At 43.0% G+C, this 12,241-nt stretch overlaps 1 long non-coding RNA gene across 1 annotated transcript in view; it reads left to right on the top strand.

The window, feature by feature from the left end:
* The window catches only part of LOC138168522 (uncharacterized), a 178,609-nt gene that overhangs the window by 109,178 nt on the left and 57,190 nt on the right, over positions 1-12,241 (top strand). Inside the window, exon 2 of the long non-coding RNA XR_011170117.1 lies at positions 6,696-6,779. This is a non-coding gene — a long non-coding RNA (uncharacterized lncRNA). The remainder of the gene's footprint in view (positions 1-6,695; positions 6,780-12,241) is intronic.

Here is a 12,241-nt window from a genome sequence, read left to right as displayed (position 1 = left end):
AAGTGTGGAGAGGTTCGTCACTAGGCTGTTGGGTAGAGCTGAATTGTTTCCACAGGAGCTCCTTAAATCTAGCTACTGAGTTCATAGGACATGGACATAGACATAGACATAGTTTGGATGTAACTCTATATAGGTGTAGGTATTGTAGCAGCAAGCACCCCAGCATCTCCAGGGCGGCTGCCGACACAGGTTCTTAGATCTGCTTTGCTACAGGAAAGCAACTCAAAATGGGTTAACAATCTTGCTTTGATCCATCAAATATATATCATTTACCTAGTTCAGGGGAAAAAGGTCAGCACCCCAAACTTCAGAGTATACAGAAGTTACTAGCATAAGTTACAAGAACATTTCAGCAGACAGGCTTCCAAACTGTCCAACCATTACATACATCCATACCTAATCACAGTTACCAGAGAGGGAAACATCAACATCTGGGTTTTCAAAGCCGGGCGGCTCTCAATGGCTACCCAGAGTCTCATCTGGTCAAATCACAGAACACTTCTCAAAGTGAGCCCCAAAGCAAAGCCTCCCATCAGGGCTTATATAGCCTTCTTCTGGCTCAGAGAATGTAACAACCTTCTTGACCCACTGCCCAATCACAAAGTATCTCCTGAAAAACTAGCTCCCACCACAGGCTCCAGGTGCACTTTAGCCTAGGGGCAGGGAAGATCTTAAAAATTTACATTCCCATTACAGGTATATGTAAATATAAATGTGGGTATGGATATAGATATCGATATACAGATTAGATATAGATACATATAGGGGTAAGGTATCAACATAGGTATATATAAATATGGATGTGGGTATGGATGTAGATGTAGATATGGACACAGATATAGGACAGTCATAGATATAGAGGTAGAAGGCATTGTAGAAGCCTCCTCACTTTATAGCTCAGGAAACTGGGGCCCAAGTGACTTGCCCCAAGTCTCATACAATAGTAAACTTTCACAGGTGGGAAATGAGCCCAAGTTGTAGGATTATTTGATCATAGGTTTAGACCTAGAAAGGACCTTTGTTGTTGTTCAGTCATGTTGGACTCTTTGTGACCACATGAACCAGGGGTGGGGGAACCTGTGGACTCAAGGCCACATGTGACCTTCTAGGTCTTTGGATGAAACCTTTTGACTGAGTCCAAGTTTTACAGAACAAATCCTTTAATTAAGGGGATTTGTTGTGTGAAGTTTGGATTCAAAGGGCCACACTTGAGGACCTAGAGGTCCTTGGTCCATCACAAACCAATGCTATCCATGGAGTTTTCTTGGCAAAAACACTGGAGTAGTTTGCCATTTCCTATCTGCCGGGTCTACCCCTTTCCCTTCTTCCCAAACCAATGACATCTTCCAAGGGAAATCCACAACTTTAGGGATTTGGAACCAGATTTTCAGTCTCCAATTTTTCCTTCTCTCTCACTTTTTTTTTTTTTTAAAGCAATCGGAGTTAAGTAACTTGCTCAAGGTTACACGGCCAGTTATTTCTGGGTGTGGTGCTAAGTATCTGAGCCCGGATTTGATCCGGGTCATCCTGACACTAGAGCCAGTGCTCTTACTCGCTGAACCACCTGGCTGCTCCTAAGCAATTGGGGTTAAGTAACTTGCTCAAGGTTACACGGCCAGGTGTTTCTGGGTGGGTGCTAAGTGTCTGAGCCCGGGATTCGATCTCCAGGTCAGTCTGACACTGGAGCCAGTGCTCTTACTCGCTGTGCTACCTGGCCGCCCCTCTCTCTCACTTTTTGAATGTCTCTTGGTCTCCCCTTTCCTTCTTTATTTTCCTCTATCTTTCCCTAATGCACCTTTTCTCTCTTCTTTTTTTTTCCCCTCCCTTCTCCCCCCCCACTTTTCCTCCCCCCTTTTTTTCTTCTTTCTTTCCTACCTCTCTATCTGTCTGTTTCTCTCCTTCCTGATTTCCAAGTTTGTCCTGCATGTCATTCTCTTCTAGTCCCCCTCTCTCATCCTGTGCTTCTTCCCTCCCTCCTTTTCTAAGTGCACCCTCTTCTGCGTATCACTCTCTCCCTTTTTCCTCTTCCCTCTCCTCCTTTTTCTTCTCTCCTCAGATTATTTCTCGCTTTCTCCCTCCCCACCTTTTCCAAGACTACTCTTTTCTCTCTGTATTTTTCAGTTGCTTCCCCCTTTCCACTATCTCTCCTCCTCGTTTTCCTCTTTCTTACACTGGTCTCTGTTTCTGTCTTGTCTCTGTGCCTTTCTGCCGGTCTGTTTTTCTCTCCTTTTCAAAGTCTGTCCCTTTTCCTGTGTGTCTTTTTCTCCCTCCCCCCCTTTCCCCTGTCACCCTCCTACTCCCTCCCTCTCTCTTTCTTCACCGGAGATACTAATTGCACCCGCAATTACCTAATTGCACTGGCAATTAGCCAGTTGCACTCTATTTTGAAGGTGCAAATGGCAAATTGCAGGCATAAGTAGGTAATTGTGGGCACAGAACTCCTACCTACAGCCAGGGGGCAGGGCTGAAAACTTGGCCTCTGCATTAGAAATGATTGGGGGGTGGCAGACCTGTGAAGAAGGAGGTGGGGCATATGACTTCTCTTCATTCTGAAGGATCTAAGAATGGTTGGAGGTGGGGGTCAACAGGGAGGAGGGAACAGTGGGTTCTCCACAAGCAACTCTCATGATCCCTGCCAAATATCTTGCCAAACTTGGCGGCTTTAATTGTAGTTATTTTCATATTATCATTAGTGCTGATGAGGACTAATCATTGATACTTAGCAAGGTTGTTCAAGGTGCATAGTGGAGGCATTTGACAACCCCTTTGGATGCGAATATCTTTCTATAGCAGTGGGCCTTTTCATCAGGGACCAGAAGCTCCAGCTTGCTCTTCATTGTCGGGAAGTCCTTTGCATGCCAGAAGCTTCAGGTCATGCCTTTAGGCGGGGTTCACACACTTTCCTTGGGCACTGCCCCAAGGCACCTCTTCTGCCCCATGCCCAATCTGTATTTCTCTAGGAGTCAGGAAATATGAACTCGGTCCTTCTTATCACTTCCTTTCTGGAGGAGAAAGTGAGACTGGTGACTTTGCACAGCCCTCCCTCACTTAAATCTAATTCACTTGTAAGTCATTGCATCACTTTCCTGATGTCAGACAAACAACAGCAACAATAACTGTGTAGCTATAGGCAAGTCACTTAACATCTTTGTTAAATGGAGACAATAATACTTCCCCAGTTTAGTCCACAGGTTGTAGTGAAGGTCAAATGACATTGTCTCTGTGAAAGTGTTTTATAATTACAAAGCACTATATAAATGCCAGCAATAAGTATCCTTAATATTATCACTACAGGGACCTTCTCACTTGTCTGACACCACCTCTTTCCAAAACTGGAAATGTCATCACAAATGGTCATTTGTGATCATCTCCTTGTTATTAAGAAAGACAGTGCAGGGAAGTAGAAAATACATCCAGATAGAAACCGGGAAACCTCTGTTTTTAGATCTACATAGATTGTTCATTGTCTCCCTTGCTACTTTTGGAAACTCTTTTGGGGGCCCTCAGCATCCTTCTGAGTAAAAGAGATGGGTCCTGGTCACAAGGAAAGAGTTTCAGACTGGAGGTCAAGAGATCTGGGGTCTAAATCTAGTTCTGCCACTAACTGTGTGAACTTTTCAAAGTGTTTCCCTTTGTGGGCCTGGGTTTCTTCAATTGTCAAATGCAAGGCTGGAATTAAGTGATCTCCAAGGTCTCTTACAACTCTAAAATCCTATGATTTTATTACAACTAACTGAACAGATATAGCACCTAAGGGGTCTAATTACAATTGGGTCTTTTTTTTTTCCTTTTTGGAGGACAATTGGGGTTAAGTGACTTGCCCAAGGTCACACAACTAGTAAGTGTTAAGTGTCTGAGGCTGGATTTGAACTCAGGTCCTCCTGACTCCAGGGCCAGTGCTCTATTCACTGAGCCACCTACCTGCCCCGCTAATTACATTTTAACCTGATTTTGACCTCACTTGGGAGTGTTGGGACAGATGGGTTCAGTAGGCTGCATGTATTAATAATCCTTCTGGGTTAAGTCGCAGTGTGGGACAGGGAAATGAATGTTGTATTTATAGTCAAAAGACATGGGTTCAAATCCTAATTATGTTATTTAATATCCAAATGACTTTGAGGAAGTCATTTAAACCCTTTGGGCCTCATTTCCTTATTTGCAGAGTTGGAGGGAGGATGAATGTTAGACTAGAGAGCCTTTCCAGCTCTTGATCTAGGATCCTGTGGTATAGACAATAAGGGGCTCTAGGAATCAAGTGAAGAAGAGAAATCTGTTGAGGGAGGTGGTTAGCACTTCTGGGGAAGGTCCAGCATCTCCCTTCCTGCAGATCTGACCAATAGATTGGTTAACCATTGGTCATACCAATGTCGAGGTTCCAAGGCAGGAGGATTGAACCTTAAGGGACCCGTCCAGTCTTTGGAGTGGGTTTCACTTGTCCAGATCTCAACAGTGTAACTTGCATTTCCAAGTAGGTCAATCATTTCCAAATTATCTCATATCATTTCTTCCTCTCCCTGAAGCATTCTTTTTTATTTGGCTTCTCTTTGAAACAATAATGTCAGGAAGGGTCAAAGCCTCCTTCTCACCTTCACACTGCAGAAGCCCTTTAGAAACCAGTTATCATTTGAGGACAAAGGTTGCACCCAGTAAGAAATTCCCTCAACTGAGCACAGACCAAAGAGTTCAGAATGAGTCTGCCTGTTGATGCATTTCACCAGCCTACCAGGCAAAGACCCAGAAAAACAAATAATTCATTGGTCAGGAACTGCCTTCTGTTAAAGGAGAGGAATATCCTGTAGCCCAATCCTACCATTCCTAGTGCCAACTGATAACTGCTGTGGGAGCTGAAAAGATCCTTAAGTTCCATCCCACCCAAGGATATTTGTAGAGAACAGGTGGTTTATTGGAAAAAGTCATCGATCAGATGTCAGGAGATCTGGATTCTAATCTTGGCCCTTCTATTTACTAGTACAAAGCAGAATTTACATAGTGTTTTAAAGTTTGTAAAGCACTTTACACATACAATCTCATTTTATGATAAAATAACCTTTCAAAGTTGGCATTAGTATTATTCCCATTTTGTAGCTGAGAAATTGAGGCAGACCAAGGTTATACAACTAGTAATTGTTTGAGGCAGGGTTTGAACTAGGATCTTTCTTACTCTAGTACCTGACTCCTACTAGTCATTTGACCCTAGGGAAGTCACTACTTCACTCCTCTTGGGCTCTATTTGTTCACCTGTAAAATGAAAGGGTTGGATGAAAAGAGCTCTAATGTATCTTCTAGCTGTCTGCTTATACTCATCTAGGGATTTCTCTCTTCTAGCCAGGCCATTCTCACCCTCCCCTGCATCATCTTGTGAGCAACAAGTTCTGAGCCTTTGCCAGTCTTCCACACTCCCATCCCACATCAGTCCTTTCTGGTTTCTTAGGTCTTCCCTGCTCCTCGGCATCTATGTAACTCCTACCCATCTTTCAAGGCCCCAGCTCAGGCCCCCTGAGAAGTCTTCCTTAGTCACCCTAGTCCTTGGTAATCTATCCTTCCTCTGGACTCTTACCAGCATGGTATAGGTGGTTCAGGAGATAGAGTATTGGGCCTGAAGTCAGGAAGACTCATCTTCCTAAGTTAAAATCAGGTCTCAGACACTTACTAGCTGTTTGACCCTGGGCAAGTCAATTAATTCTGTTTGCCTCAGTTTCCCCATCTGGAAAATGAACTGGGGAAGAAAATGACAAATGACTCCAGTATCTTTGTCAAGAAAATCCCAAATGGGGTCACAACGAGTCAGACATGATTAAAAGCTACTGAACAAAAACAAATTAGCTATTCCCTCCTGATCTGGCATTTAGTACATCCTGTCTTATTTATTTACTACTATGTCATCTGGGTGATACAGTATTGTAGAGTACTGGACCTGGGATCAGGAAGACCTGAGTTCAAATATGACCTCAGAAGACCACTGGTTGTAGGGTCCCAGAGCAAGTCAGTCAGTTGTTGTCCTTCATACTCAAAGAGGACCAAAGTGTCATAACTATGCTGGGGTCAAGGTACAGTGGCTGATCAAACCAATACACGCTTAAAAGTTTCCACCACAAGTTGGGCAAGATAGTCTGTATGACCATTTGGGAAGGATATGTCACTAAATTTGTGCATTTCATGTTTTCATTTTGTTTTTTTTTTAATTTTCATCTACTATAATCCTGCTTTGCTCACAGAGCATGGTGCTTTCTTTGATGTGAGCATGCCATTGTGGGTGGTCCTGTGCTAACGTCTCCTGTGCTCACAATAGATTTCAAAGTTCTGAGAGACCTTGAGAGTGTCCTTGTATTTCTTCTTCTGATTTCCATGTGAGCACTTCCTTTGTGTGAGTTCTCTGTAAAATAGTCTTTTAGGCAAACATGTTTGGCATTTGAACAACATGGCCAACTCATCAGAGGTACTCTTTCTGCAGTAGAGTTTCTATGCTTGGCAATTCAGCTCCTGAAAAGACCTTGGTGTCTGTTACCTTATTTTGACAGGTGATCTTCAAAATCTTTCTAAGACAGTTTAAATGGAAGTGATTCAGTTTCTTGGCATGGTCTGGGTAAACTGTCCAGTTTTCCCAGGCATAAAGAAATGAGGTCAGCACAACAGCTCTGTAGACCTTCAGTTTGGCAGGCAGTCTAATACTTCTTCTCTCCCATACTTTCCTTTAGAGCCTCTCAAACACTGAACTAGCTCTGGCCATATGTGTGTCAACCTCATCCTATGTGTACATCCCTGGAAAGTCTACTGCCAAGGTAAGTGAATTTATCCATAGCATTCAAAATTTCTTCATTTGCTGTAACTGATAGTTCCATGATTAGATGGTGTGGTGCTGATTGGTGGAGAATCTGTTTTCTTGGTGTTAATTGTTATGCCAAAATTAACAAAAGCAGCAGAGAATTGATCCATAGTTTGTTGCATCTCAGCCTCAGAGGTTGCATTGAGTGTACAATTATCTATGAACAAAAAGTCATGCACCAACTGTCCCTCCACTTTAGTCTTGGCTTGTAGCCTTTCAAATTAAATAAGGTACTGCCTGCATGATAGGTGACCTTGATGCCATTTTTGTCCTTTTTGAAGGTATCCAAGAACATTGCTGAAAACATCATGCTATAAAGCATGGAAGCAAGCATATAGCCCTGCTTCACTGTTGGTGACTAGGCAAGTGTGAGAGCATTGTCTATTATCTAGCCATGCAAGCATGCTGTCATGAAACTGATGTACAATCCTGAGGAGCTTCTCCAGGCAACTAAATTTTGTCATAATTTTCCACAAGCCCTCACAAGTGATAGTATCCAAAGCCTTTGCCAGATTGATGAATATTGGTTACAGATCTCTGTTCTGTTCCTGGCATTTCTCCTGGAGTTGTCAGGCAGCAAACACAGTATTGACCATTACTGGGCCCTTTTTGAAGCCACACTGGTTCTTGGGTGGATGGCCATCTACTCTTGAAGACAAGGCTATTAAGGGGGACTCTGGCTAGACTCTTGCCAGCAATTACTAAGAGAGGGAGAAAGAGAGAACCTCCCACCCCCGTGGTGTCACAGGACAACTTATTTCCTTTTCTGTTTAGAGATGGACAGTGGAGGCATCCTTGCACTCCTGGGGAGTAACCTCCTTTTGTCATATAACCTGTAAGATTTCAGTCAGCTCTTGTATGAGGAGTGGACCCTCTGTCTTGTAAATCTCAGCTGGAATAGAATCAGCTCCAGGAGCTTTGCCATATGAAGGGAGTCAAATGGCATTCAAAACCTCATCTTCACTTGGAAGTTTGGCTAGAGAAGGATTGATTTCAAGCTGAGGTATTTGGTCAGTGGCTTCAGCACTGGTTGATGATGGTCTGTTGAGAACATTGTGGAAGTGTTCAGCCCACCTCTCCACTATCATGTCCTTATTATTATCAATGTGGCTCCATCGACTCTGAGTGGGTTGAGATGCACCATAGGTCTTTGGCCCACGAATAGCCTCTAGGGAATCGTAAAAGTTCTGTGGTTTGTTACTATGAGTGTAAAACTGAATTTCATCTGACTTCTAACTGAGCCAAGAATCCTGTATCTCTCCAAGCTTCACTTTCACTTCATTTCTGATGGGGTTAAATGCTGTCTTCTTAAAGACAGATGAACTATCCTGTTGGTAAACCCTGTGGAGTTCTCGTTTTTCATTTAGCAGCTTCTGAATTTCCCCATCTTTTTCATCAAAACAATTTTGATATTTGTGAGTGTTTTGGCTCAGATGAGTAAACACAGTGCTGTACACCCTTCTTTTCTGTTCCATTGTTGCTAACCATGTGTAGGCTCAGCTCCAAGTTAGCAATGTTGATGCCTGGAGAAATGATCTTAATCTATTGATATTAAGTCTTCTTGTAGTTGTCTTGTTTGGGAGCTGCTTCTTTTGTTGAAGGAAAATGTTTAGCTTGAAGAGGATGTCTATAATTGGTCCAGTACTCTGGAACATACATTGCCTTCATCACTCTCACATCCTGTCTGTCTCTTCTCCTTACAATTACATTTATTAAATGCCAATGTTTGCTACAAGGGTACATCCATGAAGTTTTATTGCATTTAGGTAAATGGAAGACAGTGTTGGTAATGAGAAGTTTATGAGATTCACAAGTCTTCAGTAGCAAGTGACTATTGCTGTTACTGTTTCTGAAGTTATTCCTTCCAAGAACTCCCTACCATATCTGATAGTCTATGCCTACTCTAGCATTAAAGTCACCCCAAATTACAAGCTTGTCCTCTTTCAGTGCACTGATGATGCAGGTGGGAGCATAGGCACCAATGATGGTTAAGTGGCATTTTTTGGAAAATGGCAATTGCATTGTCATGAGCCTGTCATTCACTCCTTTTGATAGGCATATGAGCTTGTTGACTAGATTAGTTTGGATCACAAAATCTATGCCAGATTCACAGCACTATACTTCACTGTGGCCACTCCAGAAAAATGTGTATCCAACTTGTGTAAGTTGGCCTTCATTTTCCATCCTTGCTTCACTCAGGGCTACTATTTGAATATGATACCTGCTGGGCTCTCACAAGAGCTATTTGTCTTTAAGGTCTACTGGATTTCTTGGCCATAATTGTGTAAACGTTCCGTGAACCAATGGAGAGTGGAATCATCTTCACAAAAGTTTTCATACATCTTTTTTTTTGGTGTGTGTTTCAACCACAGGGTAGGATCCCTACCTGCTGCAGTAAGCAGGCACAGGTTAGGTTTGGTGATGCAGACAATTTTTTGTCTTCTTTGGAGGGGGAAAGGCAGGGCAGTTGGGGTTAAGTAACTTGCCCAAGGTCACACAGCTAGTAAGTATTAAGTGTCTGAGTCAGGATTTGAATTCAGGTCTCCCTGACTCCAAGGCCAGTGCTCTATTCACTGAGCCACCTAGCTGCCCCAAAGCAGACAATTTTTAGGGAACCTTTTCTAGCTTGTTCCTCTTGCCAGAAGGTGAGCAGTGAAGTCCTTAAAAAAAGCTCCTCAGACACCCAGGGGGCTGCCAAATCCTGCTGCTGCTTCAGTCCAGTGAGAAGACGACCCTATGGTCTGGGTTGCCTGTAAGCAGGGTTGTGATGAAAATCCTAATGTATCTGCACCTGCTGTTTTGTCACTTGCCTGTCACCACAGGACTTTGAGGTAGGTAAAAATGGCAAAGTGTTATGGGTGACACTTGTTTTTTGACAAGTGTATAATTTGGATTTAAGTGAGACTGATTTCTATGAAGTCATTGGCTTCACTCTTTCTTCCATAGTCATCAAAGTCCAGTAGCAGGACAAAAGTCAAGATGATGGGCAATAGACTGGGATACGGTGGATAACATTGGTATTTTCCATGTCTGACCAACCTCTAAGAGCTCCACAGTGCCTGCGTCAGCCACCTTCATGGTCCTTTGGAACAAATTGTTCATAGCCTTCCATTCCAGTGGGGGAAGTCTTCACATCCTTGGGGTAGACTCCCCCCTAACTCACTGATGGGCTTGAGGACCATTGGTTACTCTCAACCTGGTTTAGACTGTCTGCCCAGATGGTTTCCAAGGTGTGGATACAGTGTATGCTACAGCTTTTTTGAGTCACAGGTGAGACACCACAGATGGAAAGCAATCCTGAAAAGGGCTCAGTAGCCCTCACACCAGAGGTCTTAGTCTTCTCTGACATCCATATGTCTTGCAAATTGCTTACTATAGAATGGGCATAATAGTACCTACCTTACTGCTTTATTGTGAGGATAAAATGAGATAATATTTGTAAAATTTGCAAAAATACTCTGGCACTTGTGGGCAGCTAGATGGCTCAGTGAATGGAGCACCAGCCCTGGAGTCAGGAGGACCTGAGTTCAAATTTGGCCTCAGACACTTAACACTTACTAGCCGTGTGACCCTGCACAAGTCAAACCCCAATTGCCCTGCCTTCCCCCCTCCAAAAAAAAGAAAAAAAAACAAACCCAAAAAATACTCTGTCACAGAGTAGGAGTTTCATACATACTTATTCCCTTCCCTTCCCACAACCCTACCTGTGTCATTTGTTCCCAACTAGACTATAAGCTCCCTGAAGGCGATCTCACCATTTAAAAAAATCTGCCATAGGTCCTAGCACATCCTAACAATAATAGCTTTAAGACTGGCAAGGTACTTTCCAGATATTATCTCACTTGATACTCCAAGAACCCTATGAGAAAAGAACTAAAGGCTTTGTTATTCCATTTTATAGATCAGAAGACTGAGGTTCACAGAAATTAAGGAACTTAATGGAGTTTAAGGAATTTACCGATGACCACACAGCTAATAAATGTTGTGGGCTGTCAACACTCAGTTCACAAGTATTTATTAAGCATTTACTGTGTCAGGCACTGTTCTAAATGCTAGGGATGCAATAAAAAAAAATCAAGGCAGGATTGGAAGTCAGGCCTGTTCTGAGTCTAAGTCCAGCACTCTTAATGATCACTTTTTATTAATAAGTTGATAAAGACCAAGAAAACTTTAAAACTCAAAAAAAAAGAAGGTATGATAGGAGAGGAGTGAAGGGGGATGACAGGTGGTAAGGTTGATATGTCTGGACAAGGACATGTCCTGTCACAATCTGTGGGCAGCCTCTATGTAAAACCACCCTTTTATACTATTATTGTTGTTCAGTCACTTAAGTTATGTCTGACTCTCTGTGACCCCATTTAGTTTTCTTGGCAAAGATACTGAAGTGAGTTGCCATTTTCTCTCCAGTTCATTTCACAGATGAGGAAACTGAGGCAAACAGGGTTAAGAGACTTGCCCAGGGTCATTTAACCCTGTTTCCTTCTCTGACTCATTTTTACTATTATTTTTTTTTTTAAAGCAATTGGGGTTAAGTAACTTGCTCAAGGTTACATGGTCAGTTATTTCTGGGTGTGGTGCTAAGTATCAGAGCCTGAATTCAAACCCAGGTCATCCCGACTGGGCCAGTGCTCTTACTCATTGCACCACTTGGCTGCCCCCTCTGACTCATTTTTAATAGGAGAAACTGAGGTAAACAGCAGAAACTGAAGTAAAACAAGTGACTTGCCCAGGATCACACAGCTAGTAAGTGTCTGAAGTTGGATTTGAACTTAGGAAAATTGGCCTTCCTGACTTCAGGTCCAGCACTGTATCCACTGAGTCACTTAGCTGTCCCTCTTATATATTACCTTCCCTGTAAATATCTTTCCCTTGTAAACTTCAAGGACATCAGGAAATGACCAGAAGCCAGTGTGTGAGAACCAGTGCCACAGAATGGTCAGATCTGCCAGGCCTCATGGCTTCAATGCCCAAGTCAGCTCTCTTCAGGCTTTGAAATGACAGTCCCCCAATTCTCATAATTGGCCCATTTCCCCACTTTCATGTAACAGGCACTGACAGGGAGCCCTGATATAACAAAACCTGCTGCCTACCAGCAGCGCAAATGAAACATAATTAATTTACCAGCGGGAAGGCTATAAATAACCAAATCAGAGGGGAAGATTTATTCATGAGGCCCCGCTTAACACAGTTGTTAGCTTTGGCATTACAGGTTAATGAGTGCAGGCCTCCTTCCTCAACATAATAACGGCTAAAAATAAAAAAGAGAAACTAGTCACACTCCACTGTGAATCAGACGCCTGGTATTGTCATTTCCATGCTGATACTGTAATTTTCTTGTTCCTCTTGCTTGTCTCTTCCCTTCCCTACCCCCATCCCCAACACCCCAGGCTGGCAAAAATGAAATCTCTCCCTCCACCC

Source organism: Petaurus breviceps, unplaced genomic scaffold (genome assembly GCF_028583685.1).
Source record: "Petaurus breviceps papuanus isolate PSGF00001 unplaced genomic scaffold, PetGlider_PUasm1.0 37, whole genome shotgun sequence".
Classification (NCBI taxonomy): Eukaryota; Metazoa; Chordata; class Mammalia; order Diprotodontia; family Petauridae; genus Petaurus; species Petaurus breviceps.
The sequence above is the reverse complement of the archived record's forward strand: the minus strand, read 5'-3'. Positions and strand labels throughout refer to the sequence as shown.